The 18,782-nt window shown below is 44.7% G+C and overlaps 1 protein-coding gene across 3 annotated transcripts in view; it reads right to left on the minus strand.

Annotated features, from left to right (window-relative positions):
* The window catches only part of LOC138416656 (PAK4-inhibitor INKA2-like), a 103,384-nt gene that overhangs the window by 73,396 nt on the left and 11,206 nt on the right, over positions 1-18,782 (minus strand). The window contains exons 2-3 of one of the 3 annotated variants that reach the window (XR_011247798.1): positions 3,232-3,400; positions 1,341-1,620 (exon numbers count right to left, since the gene is read on the minus strand). The gene's annotated coding sequence lies outside the window, so the exon portion shown is untranslated. Of the gene's footprint in view, positions 1-994; positions 1,621-3,231; positions 3,401-18,782 lie in introns of those variants that run through there. The other 2 variants (XR_011247797.1, XR_011247796.1) reach the window with 2 other exon arrangements.

Here is an 18,782-nt window from a genome sequence, read left to right on the forward strand (position 1 = left end):
TTCATGATTAGATTAGGTCTTGGCCGAGATTTTTCGAGACCCCCACCACCCACCTCTGTCACCTGCAAAACTGTCTCTTCCCCTTTCCCTGCTCTCATCATCCCTGCCTCTTCATCACTTAATCTCTATATTCTGCCTTAAAAAGGATTTTTATGACCATAGTCACAAGTATAATTAACAATTTCTGTCATTGCATATTAACTTTAGGAATGTGGTTAACAAATAACTGGTACTTGATAATATTGCCAACCATAAAAAAGTTCACATAACAGAATATCCATCTGTCACAAAAATAAGGAATAAAGTATCTAGAACAAACACTGCCATGTTCTGTACCAGTGGTTTCAGAGCATTGAATGACATGAAACTATGAACAGGAAGAGTCCCCCTTGAAGGAGGATTCAGCTAGGTATGGTTGTTTTAGCTACAGAACTCGAATTACATGGTGGTCATCCTTTGTAGGAGACTACTTTTCACAGCATGGCTGAGAGGCCTAGCGTTTAAACTCAGCCATCACCTCATTAAAGATGGGGTTACACAGGGGTTTCAGATGATGCAAGAGTTCTGGTGGGTTTCCCTGAGCCTGGGGTATTCCACACCTTGCTCTGTGTCCCTCTTACTCCATCATAGACGTTTTAAACATTGTGATTTTGGCAAACTTACTTTGGCTGAGTGCTTAGAAATGCATCATGCATGTTTTCAATATCTTTGGTTTTTAGGATAAGGAGCCTTTCTTTGCAGGCTGGTTATCTCATCCTTGGCTTCCCTGGTGGCTCAGTGGTAAAGAACCTACCTGCCAGTGCAGGAGACGTGAATTTGATCCCTAGGTTGGGAAGATCCCCTGGAGAAGGAAATGGAAACCTACTCCAGTATTCTTGCCTGGGAAATCCCATGGCCAGAGGAGCCTGTTGGGCTATAGACTGTGGGGTCATGAGAGTTGGACACGACTGAGCAACTGAACAACAGCAACAACAACAACACATCTCTCTCTTACCTCAACCACCCTGTCCACCCAAGCTGACCAAGTCTCAGCACGATCCAGGGGATGCTCTAGCTCAGAGGTTCCAAAAGTGTCACGTCACCCCTGCTTCAGAGGGAGCTGCAGCGAAACTCACGACATTGCCCAACACGCTCTGCCCACCGTGCTTCCAGCCTGGAGCAGAGAAAGCGGCAGTGCTGTGATGAAGAGTCCTGTGCAAGAGAGCAACCTTTGGGTCCATCTTCTTTGAGAAGATGAGTCAGGACAATCCCTGAGGTCCCTCCTTATTTTGACATTCTAGGCTTCCACTCCGTCATGGAAGGGGAAGCTCTCCCCTTACTCCCAGATGCAGAGTCTTCTCTTTTTTTAATTATTTATTTGTCTATGTGGCTGTGTCAGGTCTTAGTTGCAGCACTCGAGATACTCGTTGCTGCGCACAGACTCTCCAGTTGTGGCATGCAGTCTCAGTAGATGCAGCGTGCAGGTTCAGGTGCTCCTTGGCACGTGGGATCTTAGGTCCCCAGCCCGGGATCGAACCCGCATCCCCTGCATTGCAAGACGGATCCAGCTGCAGTTTCTGCTGGCTTTCTTTTGTTACCTCTGCCAAATGAGCCATATTTTGTTATCCTTTCCTCTTTCCACTGAAAGGAAGGAAGGAAGGGAGGGAGGAGAGAGGAGGAGAGAGGGGGAGGAAAGAGAAAAGATTTTGTAAACAAGATTTTAAAAATCACAAAACAGACACTGAGAAGTATTTAAGATTTCAGAAGTATTTGATTCTGACAGTCCTTCCAAACACAGCGTCTTTCCTCTTCCCACCATCAGTCAGAAGTGGAAAGCAGATTTTGCTGAGGGGTTTGAGGAAGGGCTTTCTCCTTGTTTCTATCACCACAGTTGAATAAACTGTCCCCAAACTGCAGCGGTGTTAATCATTACTGGAAAATGAAGACAAAATCACTTAGCCATGGGATCTAGGCAACCAGGGGTGCAACAGTCAAATCCACTTAGTTCAAAAGGATTTCCAGGGGAAAATTCCACTTGGTGTTCCCTAGGCCAGCGTTTTCCTGACTGCCTATCACCTATTCCCGGAGCTTCCTCCTCCTCCACCCACCTAACTGCCTCATTAAAGAGCAGCAGTCCCCCTCCCCCCACAAAAAGAGCAGCCCCTGTGTCCCAGTGGGCAGCAATTACTGTCATACCTCAGGCCAGCTTCACATCTGGAGGGGAAGAGAACCTAAATGATCATTTCAGATACTTCCTCTTCTGCCTATCTGGGGATTGAGGCTGGAGACAGGCTAGGGTGTTTCTCTGTGTGTCTGTGTGTTTATCAGCTTGTTCTTGCATGCCTACATGAAGTTTCCATCACAAACAAAAGTCCTCCCTTTGAAGAAAGAAGGTATTCAAAAGCGGTGCTTCTCTAAATATGTGCCACAGCTCTTGTGTTATAAGCACAAATGTTCTTTGGTCCAATTTCCAAACACTGAGCCTAACAATCTTAAATTAATGGGGAGGTGGGTGGGAGGAAGGCTCAGGAGGAAGGGGATATATGGATGTTCATAGCTGATTCATTTTGTTGTACAGCAGAAACTAATACAATATTGTGAAGCAATTATGTGTGACTTGCTTAGTCGTGCCTGGCTCTTTGTGACCCCATGGACTGTAGCCTGCCAGGCTCTCCTCTGTCCATGGGATTCTCCAGGCAAGCATACTGGAGTGGGTAGCCATTCCTTTCTCCAGAAAGCAATTATACTCCAATTAAAAAACAAAAATCTCAAGTTGATTTCTTGGCCACAAGACTTCTCAGACACGTTCCTGTGGATCTCTGAGAAGAGGATATGACTTTCAGCATCCTGTTGTTTCATTTGACTATGAAATGCTTTTGTCACGGCGTGACTTGATCAAACAAATATTCTTCAGAATACACTTTAGGAAAAGCTGACTTTGGAAGAAAATGAGAATTCCCCGCCCCGCGCCCCCACCCCCCCGCCCTTTAACCTCTGGTTTAGATCTTTGGGGATTTTCAACATTGAATGTAGAATTTATTTAGAACACAAATCGCTACTGCAAGTCACAGGTATGATGGATGTTTAATCTGGGAGACTATGAACTGTTATGTAGCTGTGCTTGTTCTGGCAGCTAAGGAAAGAGATCTTTTATCCACCGTGGCTTCCTCATTGGAAAAGCAGACTTTTATCTCTGAAGCCCAGGCTCTCTGAGTAAAAAAGAGACCTGAGCATTGTCTTAGAGCCCCTTACCTTTTCCATGGTACCTATGAGGTCAACGTGTCTTGACTTCTCCTCTCCTTGGACTTCTCCCCATCCCAGGCTCCTCCTGTGACTGGTCAAGAGATGTATTTTAATAGGGTCCAGATGGGGGTGTACAGTCTCAAACTATGGTCCAGCAGCATCAGCAGCACTTGGAAACCTGTGTAAGAATGGAGTCTCTCTTTACATATTAACTTCCCCTCTGTTCTTTCCTCATCTTCCCATGAAAGTTAAGTTACCACTGCTCTGTACTAAGCCCCTTTTTATTATATGGAATCAAAGTCTTGGATAATGGTGACAGGCAGTGCGTTTACCTTTCAACAGCCTTTCCAAAGACATGGGCTGCACATTAATAACTGTAAGAAAAGAAACACTCAGTACCATACGTAATGTCTGATGAACACATAATATGTAATAACCGATGTTGCTGATGGGTTGAGATCTCAGGGTTCATTCTCTTCTGCATCTGTTTGGATGCAGACCAAGCTCCTGCCCACATATAACTAAGTACACTAACTTGAATGTAGATTAAGGAGTTCTCACCAGGAAATAAAAGTAGAATTGAGATTCTGACCATAAGTAACGGTCAGAACTATAAATGCATATCCAATGATCAGGGCCGGACATCTCTTGAGCATAGCATATCTTAAAGGACAGCTCAGGCTTCCCAAGTGACACTAGTGGTAAAGGACCTACCTGCCAAGGCAGGAGATGCAAGGGACATGAGCTCAATCCCTGGGTTGGGAAGATCCCTTGGAGGAGGACATGGTACCCCACTCCAGTATTCTTGCCTGGAGAATCCCACGGATGGAGCAGCCTGGCAGGCTACAGACCACAGGGTCGCAAAGGTCGCAACTGAGCATGCACACAAAGGACAGCTCACAGTAGCAGTCATGAGCAAGGAGAAGTCTAGCCCGATTGTGATGCAACCCATGCCCTCCAGAGTTCAGGGGAGTGGGTGACTGCACGTACGACACACAACTGAGAGCAGAGGCGAGTCCACCGTCCTTGCCCGCCAAACTGAGTGTTCAGCAAAGTGTAAATGTGAACTCCTTTACTTATTTATTTGTTTATTAACATTTTGGAATTAGGAAACCTGGCTCCAGGTTTCTCTTTTAGTGAGTATAAATAGAAGAAGAAACTGTTTTTCTCCTCACTTAAAAGTGATTTCTAGATTGCACAGTGACGAAAGAGATAAAGAGGGATTTGGGGGGAGGAAAGAATTGAGTAACTCCTTAGAAGTGGGAATGCTGAGTCATGAAACATGCAGGCACATTTGCAACTTTGCTTGAGGTTGTCCAATTCTTTCTCCTAAGTGCTTGACCCCTTGCAGCCAACTAGAGTTTTTATTCTACTGCATCCTGGCCAACACTCACTATTGTCAGACTGTATATTTGCCCACCTGGTGGGTCTAAAATGGTCTTCCAATATGAGTTTAATTTGTTTTATCTTTGCTTATAATGAAGTTTGTTATTTAGTAACTTTTCCTGATGGGTTAACTGCTCTGACCCTGATATTTAAGGGGAAGAAAGGGAAATCAGTTATTCCACCCTTCTCATTACAATAGAAATTGCATGACTCACTTTGCTACACCCAATGGATGTGTTTGCCTGTCACTGGGTATCAAAAAATACCTTGATGTCCTGAGTTTATTTTTTAATCACACAACGTTGACCCTGTTTGAGTCCATTTAACTCAAATATTTGAGGAATTAGGGAATTTTGTCAGACATGGTAGGTCTATTTCACTGGGCTTTCAGACATTCTGTCTTTCCCAAGGGAGAGAGAAGTGGGTGGTGTCATTAATTCATTTAGCATTTTATGGATCAGGTCCTGGGAATAATTAAGAATAAGCCCCTGCTTTTCTAGAACTTGCATTCTGGCAGCACAAATGTAATTAACAGCCCACCCCCAACTGCCCTTCCCATCTCTCCAAGTCTCAAGCCTTCATCCATACAGTCAGCATTACTGAGCACACGCCCTGGACCCCACACTCTGGGAAGCTTCAGGCCACCTTGGAGGAGGCATTTTTTCTCATGGTGCCTCCAGGAACCCTGCCTGGCTTCAGGGCTCCCTGAAGAACCATCAGTCCTTTAAGGGAGGTGTGAACTGAATCAAGACTTTAAACAGCCAGCTTTCCCCAGCTGCGGTTTACGTGCAGTCAGAATCACTCTTCAATGCCTGTTAAAAACAAAAACTCCTGCACCCCTAACTCAAAGAGCTACTGATTCAGCAAGTTCAAGGAGCTGTGCTTCCTCAAGCTCTCAGAGATTTCTGATGCCTGTTGAAGTTTGAAAACTACCGTCTTCCTAAAGTCACACAGCTAGAGAATGTTAGCACCAAAGGAAGGAACATAAAATAGAGTGGGCTGCAGGCTTAACAGGCAGGGACTCCGGCATTGTGGCTCTCTGTCCAGTGTCCCTGGCTCTGAGGGGACATGAAGCAGCGGCCCTTCTATGTCCCTTGAGCTGAGGCTGCTCACTCGGTCCACTGGAGAACTTGGCTGCTGGAGTTTCCTAAGGTAGATACACTGCATGACCGCTCCACAGGCCCCTGGATATTTGTCCAAGAAGACACGAGGAAACATTCTGGCCCCTGAGTGGCCCCTCTTTACTGAGGTAAACTGCCTCAGTTCACAGTCCAGGCATGCTTGGAGCCCCACTGGCTCCCCAAAGGGACCTAGCCAGACAGCAAAATAACAGACCAATGGATAGCAGACAACATGCCCACACATGGACAGGCTGGGAGAGGGGGCCTTCCCGAGGCCTGAGTTCCTGTTCAGAGAAGGGGAAAGTCCCTGTCTGTCAACAGGTGCTCCATAAATGCCAGCTGCATGTTGCAAGCACGGTGACAAAGACCCAAAACGCCGGGAGGAAATGGGTCTGCCTAGAGAGGCTGGATCATCACGTCCTCAGAGAGAGCAGAACTCATCCACCCTTCTTCCCACCACACCCTGGGACTCTCATTGTCCTTACGCCGCCTTCCAGACACTGGCCAGTGAAGCCAGCTCCAGGCTCTGATCAAGGAGTGCATGGCAAAGCCACAGAAGCTGAAGACAATTTAACTCCCATTAAAATTGATGACTGCATTGCACTATATAGTTCGTAGAGCATTTTTACTTTTATTAGCTCAGAGATCTGCCTGGAATGCTCTTCCCAGGTTGTAGGGCTGGCCCCTTCTCAGTTTGCAAGTGGAGGCTTTGGAATAAATATCACGTCCTCCCAGGTGCTGTTTCCTCATCCTCTGAATCTCCCTCAGAGCAATTGTCGCAATCAGTAATTGTCTTATTTACCTGTTTCTTCTGTCGCCTCCTCACTCTGGAATGCAGGCTCCAGGAGGGCAGCAATCGAAGCTGTCTGGTTAAGCACCATATTGCCACCCTGGAGGAGCCAGCCACAGTTTTTATTAATGATCGAGTAACAGTTCTAAGGCAGGTGTTGCTCAGATGCATGCCTGGGGCACAAAGGGAAAAAGCAAGCTGCGTAACTGTGAGCACCTGATTAGTGACAAGACCTGTACTAGAATCTGAGGTCTCTGGCTCCTAGTCCAGCAATCAGCAGGATGCCAGCACCTGTCCCTGTCCTGGAAAGGAAAGGAAACTCAATAACATGCCTGCAGAAGAGGGAAATGAAGGAGAACCAGACCCAAGAACAGAGCTGTTGCAGGAAGGGGGACCCCTTCCAGGGCCTTAAACTGGGATCTTGTCTAACACTCGGAAATGAATTGTCTGAGGAGACACATGTGCTGACAAAGCAAGAGATTTTATTGGGAAAGGGCACCTGGGTGGAGAGCAGGAATTTAAGGGAACCCAGGAGAACTTTCTGCCACATGGCTTGCAGTCTCAGGTTTTATGGTGATGGGATTAGTTTCCGATTGCCTTTAGCCAATCATTCTGACTCAGAGTCCTTCCTGGTGGTGCACGCCTTGTTCAGCCAAGATGGATGCCAGAAAGAAGGGTTCTGGGAGGTAATCGGACATGTGGTGTCTCCTTTTGACCTTTTCCGAACTCTTCCTGTTGGTGGTGGCTTATTAGTTCTGTGTTCCTTACCAGGACCTCCCGTCGTAAAACAACTCATGCAAATGGTTACTATGGTGCCTGGCCAGGGTGGGCGGTTTCAGTCAGTGTGCTCCCCCTAACAGAACCAGCCAAAGTCTGTCCTCTCTGTGACCAGTGTTCTCAGTAGACTTCCTTTGTACTTGGGCCCTGAGGACAGAGGAGAGAGTGAAGTGAGTCTGAGTCCCAGCTGGCCACACCAAGAGTGTATCCTCCCGCACCAATTTGCTGCCTGTCTGAGCTTCGGTAGAACCCAGACATGAGGGCTCACTCTGGTCCGTGGGACTGACGGCTTGGGCTGCTGGGCTGCTGTAACAAAATACCACAGACACTCTGTGGGTGAAACAGAAATTAATCTCACAGTTCTGGAAGGCTAGAAGTCCAAGATCAGGGTGCCAGCCTGGTGGAGTTCTGGTTAGGACTCTCTTCCTGGTTCTCAGATGGCCACCTGCTTCCTGTGTCCTTACACGGCCGAGAGAGGGGGACTCTCAACCTTCAATACCTCATCTAAACCAACCACCTCTCAGGACTTCCCTGGAATCCACCTTCCCGTGCAGGGAATATGGGTTCCATCCCTGTTCAGGAGCAAAGATTCCACTTCTGCAGGCAGATTCTTTACCAACTGAGCTACCAGGGAATTTCAAGATCTCACATAGCATGGAGCAACTAAGCCCACATGCCGCAAGTAGAGAAGCTGGCATGTTGCAGCTTCTGTGTGCTCCAGAGCCAGTATTCCACAAGACAGGCATGCATGCCACAGCTGGGCAAGCCCCTGTGCCGCACAATTAGAGGAAGCCTGCCTGCCCGACCGAAGAGTCCACACACCTCAAGGAAGACCCAGTCCAGCGGGTAAATAAGTAAGCAAATTAATCACCTCTCAAAGGCACACCTCCTGACACCACCCCACTAGGGGTGGGGGAGGTTAGGCTTTCACCAAATGAATTTTGGAGGGACACAAACATTCAGCTGTTAGCTGGGACCCAAAAAGTGGCAGCCTCAGGGCAGAGGAGAACCAAATGTAAAGCTCCAGTGACCCTCTGCCAAAGGTGAGAGAGGAAGAAACAGGAAGTGGTCAGGGAGATGGAGAATTCCACCCCCATGGGTCGGTGCACTAAGCCCTCAAGTGGTTCCCATGGATTTCACGGGCTCAGCAGACACACTGGGGAGGAAGGCTGCTGGGCTGGACCCCATCGGCAGGCCTGTGTTCCATGACAGCTTGCTAGCGTGCTGCCCCAGGCTGGGAAAGTGCGAGGCACCACCCCGAGCTGAGTCACCCAGCTCAGGGACCAGGAAACTTACGTAACGAGACTGATTGTGTGTGTTTGCGCATCAGGCTCAAGCTCCAGGCAGGAAAGAAAGAAAGGCAAGGTAGAGGGCAGCGGGAGGGCTGGGGAGGTGGTACTCCTGGGGACCCCGAGTCTATCCGTGCCAGGAAGTCAGTGAGGACCCAGGAAACCTTGAGAAGGCACATGCCACGGCCGGATTCCTGGGGATTACAGACCCAGATTAAAGAGAACAACAAGAACAAGGGCCTCCAGCTTTCAGTCAGTCCGGCTCGATTCCCTTGCAGCCTGTTCTCCAGGGCTGGGGAATGTTAAGCCAGTCCAAAAAGAACACAGGTGGCAAAAGAGGAACTTCATAAAAATGTGAACTCCTGAACCATCTTGTCTGCAGTGTATTGTTAGTGCCACAGATAGGCCTGCAGTGACAAGGGATGGTGTTTGTTGGGCCGGGAAACAGCCTGTGGGCTAGAAAAATGTGAGTGGGTGGCTGTTTGAACTTCACTGCAAAGCTCCTTTCAGTCAGGAGCCTTTGTAGATGAAAATAGACTGGCTAGGGCAGGAGGCATTCCTGAGAACTGGTCGAAAGGACATATTTTCCTTTGTAAGAGTATTTTTTTCCACCCCAGCCCTTCAGATCGCTTTTGTTTATGCCATTCCTGTTCTTTATCTGTTAATGGTTATACTAAATTTACATTGTCAGAGCATATGCTGTTATTACATACGCTATGCCCTAGTGCTATTGCTGCTGCTGCTGCTGCTAAATCGCTTCAGTCGTGTCCGACTCTGTATGGCCCCATAGACAGCAGCCCATCAGGCTCCTCCATCCATGGGATTTTTCCAGGCAAGAGTACTGGAGTGGGGTGCCATTTCCTTCTCCGACACTCTACTGCTAACTCTCATTTAATCTAATTCTACAAGGAGCCATGTATTTAATATTCACTAACAGTCCTTATGGACTTCCCTGGTGGTTCAGCTGGTAAAGAATCTGCCTGCAATGCAGGAGACCTGGGTTCGATCCCTGGCTTGGGAAGACCTCCTGGAGAAGGCAACAGCTACCCACTCCAGTATTCTGGCCTGGAGAATTTCATGGACTATATATAGTACATGTGGTCCCAAAGAGTCAGACATGGCTGAGCAACTTTCACAACAGTCTTTATACTAATTATTCCTAAGTTGTTCAGCTTGTCTGAAGCACATTTTTCACAACATTCATTACGAAGGGCTCATGGAACAATATTCCTTGAGCTCTTACTTGTTGATAAATTTGTCAGGGCCGTTTCTACTTTAAAGGTAAATTTTGCTGGATTTAAAATCCTCAATTCAGGACTTCCCTGGCAGTCCAGTAGTTAAGACACCATCCTCCCAAAGCAGTGGGCTGGGGTTCTATCCCACATGCCGCAACTAAGAGTTCACGTTGCTGCAACTAAAAAAAAAAAAAAAAAAAAGATCCTGGATACTGCAAGTAAAGATCCCATGTGCTACAACTAAGACCCAAAGCATCCAAATAAATACTTTTTTTTTTCTTAAAGAAGTCCCAACATTAAATAAAACCCTCAGTTCATCTTTACTTTCCTTGAGTAACTTAAAAATGGTACTCCATTTGATCCTGACATAAAGTATTGCTGTGACAAAGTCTGATGATAAACGAATTTTCTTTCTCTTATAAGTAACATGCTCATTTCACTTCCTTTACAGTCTAAAAGTTTTACTAATACATGTTTGTTCTCCAGCACTTTATATGCTCTTCCAATATATAGTTTAAAATCTTTCTTTTCTTTTTCTTTTTGAAATTTAGCCAAAGTTCCTTAAGCTACAGTGTTTAGTTTTTGTTTCCTTGCTTTGGTTTTCTTCTTCAGGACTCCCCTTAATTAATATATTAATATTAATAATTATAATTAATATGTTAATATTAATACTTATATATATAATTATATATATTAATAGGGCTTCCCTTGTAGCTCAGTAGGTAAAGAATATGCCTGCAGTGCAGGAGACCTGGGTTTGATCCCTGAGTTGGGAAGGTCCCCTGGAGAAGGAAATAGCAACCCACTCCAGTGTCCTTGCCTGGAAAATCTCATGGACAGAGGAGCCTGGTGGGCTGCAGTCCATGGGGTTGCAAAGAGTTGGGCACAACTGAGCAACTAACACTTCTTTCAATATATATTAATATATATAAGTTATATAAGATATAATATATATAAAATTTTTGCCAATCTGAAATATTTGTCACGTTCTGTCAAATCCTTGTCATCTTCATTACTTTTTGCTTCTTTCTGCATCTCTTTTGTCCTATTTTTTTGTATTTTGAACCCACCCCCAGTGCTATAGCACTGTGTCCAGGAAAGGAGCCTGCAATGGGCAGTTTCAAAAGTTCAGATGGACTGGTGTGCTCCAGCCCTGGGACCTGACCTCAGGCCCCATAGTCACCTGCCTGCAAAATGATCCCAAATTTGCCTGTCTGATACCATGACACAGAGAAGCTGATACCATGCAGGTCTTATGGCTTTTGCTGATGTGTTTCTGTCCATCTATTTTTTGTGAAGACACTTTGTCACCTAATTTTGAGCTAAATGTTGTCCCAGGGTTTTTAGTTTTCACTCTCATTTCTCCGTCTGTTGTTACAGGGAGATTCAGAAATGTCCCAAAAGTATGCCTCCACTGCCGCCGCCATCTTTCCAGAATGATCCTGTTGAATGTCAGATCATGCCACTTCTTAAAAATTCTGAAAGTGACTTCCAATCTCATTTAAGGTGGAAGCTAAGGTCTTTACAGCGGCATACAAGGCCCTGTTGTTTCAGCGCCTCCCCCACACTCCTCACTTCCCTGAAGCCTTCTTCTTAGCTCTTTCCCCTTCAGCTACTCTGGCTTCCTTGCGGCTCCTTGAACAGGCCAGGCTTCTTGCCATCTTTGCACCTTTCCTCTAAAAGTTACCTCTACCTTGATCACTCTTCCGTCAGAAAAGAGCTGAGTTAACCACTTCCTTCAAGTCTTTGAAATCTCTTTCTCAATGACATCTAAAATGACCTCCCTAACACTGTATCCTCCCCGCTGGCACTCCTGGTCTCCTTTGCTCTGCTCTTTTCTTTTTTCATCGCATTTAACATCTTCTAACATTAAACAGTTTATTTAATATGCTTATTATTTATTATCTGTATCCCCCTTGCTAGAATATAAAATCCATGAAAGCAGGAATGTTAAGTCGGATTTGTTCTCTTATGTGCATGAAGTTCCTAGGTGCAGCTGTTTAGTGAATTCACAGGACTTCCCCAGTGGCCCAATGGTTAAGAATCTGCCCTTCAGGCCGCTCTCACCTTCTGAGATGGCCCACGGTCTGTGAAGGGTGTTTCTCTCTAAATAACTCCACTTCCTGTCTATCACCGTGTCTCGCTGAATTCTTTCTGCAATGAGACATCAAGAACGTGAGCTTCATTAAGTCCTGAGACCAGAAACTAAGGCCCCTACCAGGTAGAGGATGGAATGATGATGTTGACCCTCCCGACTTCAGTCAACTAAAGCTTGGACTCTGTCAATCTTTGCCCCAATTCTCTGCTGAATTCTTCTCTGTTCAAGCCCCCTCATGAATATGCATGTACCTTTAGCTTAAAATTTGCCCAGTTTTGCTGTTAAGGAGACTCTACTTTGGAAACATGTTTTCCTTACTTGCTGCTAGTAATAATAAATCATTCCTTCTCCTGCTTAAAAAAATTTTTTTTTAATCTGTGCTTCCACTGCACAGTGTGTGGGTTCAATCCCTGGTTGGGGAACTAAGATCTCACATGCCACATGGCATGGCCAAAAATAAGTAAAAAATAAATAAATGCACAAATGAATAAATAAATGAAGCAGGCAAGGATGTGGTTTGCTCTGAACCAGCCACTAGAGAGAGCTGCTTTGGTGTCCCCACTTCCATCACCCTTCTGCCCTGGCCCCCCTGTGGATGCCATGGTCCACAAGCCTATTGTCTGAATGAGTATCAGGAACAGCCAGGCAGAGCATTATGAATTCTCAGAAGAGAAGTAGTGTCACAAATATTCTTTCTAGGACTTCTGAGTTCAGCCCAAGCCAGAAACAGCACCCCAGCCATGTGCCTTCTAGCAGTTGAGCATATCTGACGCTCATTGCACTGAAAGAGCAGAGGAGCCTGGAGGGCTCCTGAAAACAGAGACAGCCCCAGGCCTTGAGAAGGAGCTCAAAGGTAGGGAAGATGAGAATGCATGCCAGTCCAGGCCCAGCTGTGTGCTGTGTGCTGTTCAGAAACCCAGTAACTAGAGTCAGTTGTGTCCTTGTCTCTCTGGATGGAATTCATGACCGTTATTTACAGGGTGTTGTCACTTAGTCTCAGGGTATAGACAAGGCCTATCACTGGCCTATCTTATAGCTGACAACTAATGAAGTCAGTACCGACCAAGAAAGCATCAGCTCAACAGTCTTACCTTCTAATCAAAGCTAGTAGGTCTCAGGCAAGCAGGTACCGACCTCCTCTCGGAGCAAGGAAGCCTAAGGCAGAGGCTGTCTTAACAGCAACTCTCTCCTAAATGCTAATTAGCCTTAGGAAATGCTCACTGAGCTTGGATGCCTAAGGGATCATTGTCCAGTCAGGAGATTGCAAGCCTATTGCCAGGGCCAAGAAAACAGGTAAAAGGCCAAAACTGAGGTTGTTTTCAGCCTTAAGCTTAGCATCTCAGCTCTTTCCTTCACTTCATATTTATTTGGTTCCTAACCTGTGAACACAGCAACCAAGATGACCTCTCATCTTCTCTCCACTTTGTCATGGGTGGGCTCATGTCAGATCCTCCCCCAAGCCCTTCTCTGCCCTCTTTGCAGGGCAGTACAGGAAGTATGTTTTGAAGTGCTTTATTCTCTCTTCTTTTTTCCCCTTCTTATTCCCAACTGGTAGACGGATATTCTTTAACCAATAAAAATGAATGGGCCCCACTTTCATTAACTTATAGTGGGCCAAGAATCCTCAGATCACAGGAACCTGAAACTCAGATCATCTCTCAGGGTTTCTAGAGATCCTCTGACCTTGGAACCAAATATTTAGTGGTTCCCACCACCACCCCAACAACCACAAGCGTCCCCAGCCCAGCTGAGAAAGAGATTAGTATGCAGACTTAGTACCTGTGATATTCTTACTTATTCCATATAAGCTGCCCTGAAATGAATACCATTTGCTTTTATGTACATGAGGAAACTGAGTTCAGTGAGGCTGAGTGGCTTATCCAAGGTCATGCAGATTGGAAAAGGCCCCATTATTTTTTCTGCCTTATGATATGTCCTATCTCACCTGTACACATGTGTTCCCTGTGTTCAAGGATGTCAAGGCCATTGACCTCTGAAAGTTTTCTGAAATGTTACGGAAATAAGACTTCTAAAACAGAGAAACCAGGGGGACTTCCCTGGTGGGCCATTGGTTGAAAATCTGCCTTCCAGTGCAGGGGACGCAGGTTGGTTCCTGGTCCGGGAAACTAAGATCCCACGAGTCATGCAGCACAGCCAAAAAAGACAGAAATCCTGCATACTGGTTTCCCCAGGAGATTCTGTTATCCTAGAGTTATTATTAATATTGTTCTCCTTTCAAAATTGTCTTAGTTTGGACAATGTTACCTAGTTACCCTATGCAAGATAGACCAGGAGCAAAGAAGTAGGAAAAAACTACAAAAAGAATTGTTCAAGAAGTCACTGAGCAGTAGGCATGGAAAGGCCTCATTAGGGCTTTGATGTTCTCAAGATCTTCCCCACCCCAGCTTTTTCCACAGGCTTTGTCTCAGAGGCACTTGTCCAAAACCGCTTGTACCCTCCTTGTGCAGCGCCAGGGAGGAAATGAGGCTGGAACAGGCCAGAGGGTTCTTACCACCCCAGATGACCCTTCCAATGGATCTCTGTCTTACTATGAACAAACTGCTTCTCTAGGCAGGAGACACATGACCTTCCAACTCTAACAGAAAAGACTCTCTCCTGTAAAGGAGAAATCTGAGACACTACCAAGGTTTTGAATGTCCTGTAGAGAAAAAAATAAGAATGTTTTGACTAAAGCTTTTACTCCACATAGGAGCTTCCCAAGAGATTCTCCTCCATCACGTAGTGAAATGACACATGGAAAGAGCACATATGTAGAAATCAGACCTCTGAGTTTGTATTCGAGCATGCCCGCTTCTGAGTTGGGTAACTTTGAGTAAGTTTCTCAACCTCTTTGAGCTTCAGCTTTCTAATTCATCTGAAAAATGGATATAAGAATACACTTTGCAAAGTAAATATCAGATAAGATTATGCATAAAATATATGGCAGATAAGAGACTCAGATGCTTCCCAAATGGCACCATGGTAAAGACTCTGCCTGCCAATGCAGGAAATGCAAGAGACGTGAATTCAGTCCCTGGGTTGGAAAAAGCCCCTGGAATAGGAACTGGCAACCTGCTCCAGTATTCTTCCCTGGAAAAATTGGACAGAGAAGCTTGGCAGGGTCCCTTGCCACATAAGATAATGGATACTGGAGATTTCAGGGATAGAAATTAATGAGTTCATGCCCTTAAGCTGCTCACAGTAAAATGGAGGAGGGGCCATGTGCCATATTGTTCTATCTGGCCTCTTGCAGTTTTTAATTGCTTTCATCTTTGAGATCCATTCCCACTCATATTCTTCAGGTGTGTGTTGATATAAAATTCATAAACTCTTAAAAATAAATAAATAGAGAGCGGCCATGTGGAGAATTCCCTGGTGATCTAGTAATTAGGATTCAGTGCTTTCACTGCTGTGACCCAGGTTCAGTCTCTGATTGGGGAACTGAGATACTACTAATCTTGAAGCACTACTACTGCTACTACTAAGTCACTTCAGTCATGTCCAACTCTGTGCGACCCCATAGACGGCATCCCACCAGGCTCCCCCGTCCCTGGGATTCTCCAGGCAAGAACACTGGAGTGGGTTGCCATTTCCTTCTCCAATGCATGAAAGTGAAAAGGGAAAGTGAAGTCGCTCAGTCGTGTCCGACACTTCGCGACCCCATGGACTGCAGCCTACCAGGCTCCTCTGCCCATGGGATTTTCCAGGCAAGAGTACTGGAGTGGGGTGCCATTGCCTTCTCCGCTTGAAGCACTGCCAAACACTAAATAAGTAAAGAAATAAAGTCACACAGTTTCATTTAAAAAAAAAAAAAAAAAAAAGGAACGTGTCCACACGTCACCATGTTGTCAGGCAGGGTTCTTTTTTTTTTTTTTTGGCTGTACTGGATCCTTGTTGGTGTGTACTGGGTTTCTCTAGTTGCTGTGAGCAGGCTTCCCGTTGGGGCAGCTTCTCATTTCAGAGTACAGATTCTAGGCACTCGGGCTTCCATAGTTGTGGCTCTCAGGCTTGGTTGCTTTGTGGCATGTGGGATCTTCCCAGACCAGGGATTGAACCCATGTCCCCTGAGTTGGCAGAGGGATTCCTATCCACTGTACTACCAGGAAAGTCCTCAGCAGAGTTTTACAACACTGTCAGAGCAAAGAGAATGGATAGACCATTCTGGCTTAGGAGGTGCAGAATCTCATAGACGAGTAGGAACGTGAACAAACCCTGGATAGCTAGGTTCCTAAGCACCTGACAGGATGTTTATAGCCTAGGTTGGGAAAGTTTGGTTCCATTCTTCCCTCTGTAAAGAAGACAAGTTGTTTCTCAGAAAGAAAGATAAAGGAGACTCTATACTCCTCTTGCATTTTCTCACCTGATATCAATTTCCAATTCTAAAACTGAAAACACACCTTGTCAGCCAACCTAGACCAAAACACAGAACTTTGGGTATGGAAATTAATCAAGACTTGGATATAAATTCAAGTCACCTATGAAACATGTTTCAACTCCACAGAATTCACTTTGAGACATTTAATAGAAAACACAACATTAAATCACAAAATAAATACACAAATTATGACTTTTCAGAGGTAAAAAAAAATAAACAGTACTTAAGACCTGTCACTGCTAAGAAATATTAACCAAGGTCATTGGCTTGAAAGGGGAATTACCAAATTCATTTATTAGCCTTCTGCTTCTACTAAGATTCTCAAGCCTTGTTTAAACTAGTAAGTTAGAACTTTTTATTAAATAAACAAGTAATTGGCTCTGAATGGAAAATGAGCAGAAGCATAATTCAGTTTGCTTGTTCATACTTGGCCATCAGCTAGTAGAGCATGAAGTGTTTCCATGTCTACTGCTGGCCATCTTGTCCAGCTTTCCCCCCTTTGCTGTAAGTCTGAAGCAATAGGAAATTGCTCCCCAGAGGACATTTGGCAATGTCTGGGAACATTTTTGATTGTCAGAATGGAGAGGGGTGGGAAGTGTCACTGGCATCTAGTGGGTAGAGACCAGGGATGATGCTAAACACCCTGCCGTGCACAGTCCCCCCAAGCAAAAAAAAAAAAAAAAGGTGGGGGTGGATCCAGTCTGATATGTCAGTAGTGCTGGGGTTGAGAAACTGAACAAAGTCTGGGTAAGTTGAGAAAGGCCTTGCAGAGAAAAAAGAACAGATAAAATTCAGGAAGTCCATAGCTTTCTTAATGATGAAATTGTGAGAAGAGTGTTAATATGGGCAGGTACTTAATATCAAAGATTCTACAGCATCTTGAGAAGAGCAGATCAGAAGCTCCACAGTTGCTGTTCGGGTTCTGCAGTGATTCCATTTTATTAACTCCAAATTGAAACCATGGTTTGGTAGATATTTTCCTTTTCTAAGTAGTGAATTTGTTTATGTGAAAATTTTAAATAATAAAAAATAGTATACCACATGTGTATGTTTGTGTTTATCTGTATCTATCTGCACACATACACACACAGGCTTCCCAGGTAGCTCAGTGGTAAAGAATCTGCCTGCCAATGCAAGAGAGGCAGGAGACTTGGGTTTGGTCTCTGGGTCGAGAAGATCCCCTAAGTAGGAAATGGCAACCCGCTCAAGTATTCTTGCCTGGAAAATTCCATAGACAGAGGAGCCTGGCAGGCTACAGTCCACAGGGTTGCAAAGAGTCAGACACAACTGAGCAATTGAGCACACACACACACATACACATATGTACACATATAGATACAATTCTATTTAGTAAAAAGAATTATACTGTGGAAACATATATCCGCTGATGAAGGACTACTAAAATAAATTATGGTACATATCTTTATATCAGAGTATTTGTATATCCATTAAAAATAAGAAAGATGAATATAGAAATATGATATGCTTTAAGATTCTACAACAAAAATTTTAAAAGAAGAATAGGTTTAAAAATTGGCAGTTCAGTTCAGTTCAGTTGCTCAGTCGTGTCCGACTCTTTGCAACCCCATGAATCGCAGCACGCCAGGCCTCCATGTCCATCACCATCTCCCAGAGTTCACTCAGACTCACATCCATTGAGTCCGTGATGCCATCCAGCCATCTCACCCTCGGTCGTCCCCTTCTCCTCCTGCCCCCAATCCCTCCCAGCATCAGAGTCCTCTCCAATGAGTCAACTCTTCGCATGAGGTGGCCAAAGTATTGGAGCTTCAGCTTTAGCATCATTCCTTCCAAAGAAATCCCAGGGTTTAATTATGTAGTATTTTGATTGTTGAGGCTTGATGGAGGTTATTTGAAAGATTAAATTTTCCATATACTGTTTTAAATTTCTATTAATAGAAAAAGTCAAAAGTAATCTTTGGGAAGCACTATGTGTTTTCATTTAGAAATATCAAGATATAATGTGCGCAGGGACCTAAATGGGAAGGAAATCCAAAAAAGAGGGACTATATGTATACATATAGCTGGTTCACTTTGCTATATAGCAGAAACTAATGCAACACGGTAAAGCAACTATATTCCAATAAAAATTAATTTAAAGAAAGATATAATGTGAATAGAAAGAAGTGAGGAGTAGGGGTGGGGGGCAGAGTGAGGAAACACAAAAATTTATTTAAGTATCTGTAAGTGTTTAAATAAGGAAGTTATGGAATGCTACCCAAAAATGAATTAAAGTTGTTATGTGGGGAACTGGAAAGAGGAGTCAGGAACTAAAAGGATGGGGAATAAGAATGGGAACAAGACTTTTCAGTATATACCTTTTGTAAATTTTCGAGCCCTATGAAAATACTACATAATTAAAACTTTAAATGGCATGAAATAAGAGTTCATAAGATAGAAATGAATCCTGTTCTCAAAAACTGGGGACATGTTGTTGCCATATTACATTCTACCCTTGAAAAGAACTCAGA

The sequence above is a fragment of the Ovis canadensis genome, chromosome 12 (genome assembly GCF_042477335.2).
Source record: "Ovis canadensis isolate MfBH-ARS-UI-01 breed Bighorn chromosome 12, ARS-UI_OviCan_v2, whole genome shotgun sequence".
NCBI classification, from domain to species: Eukaryota; Metazoa; Chordata; class Mammalia; order Artiodactyla; family Bovidae; genus Ovis; species Ovis canadensis.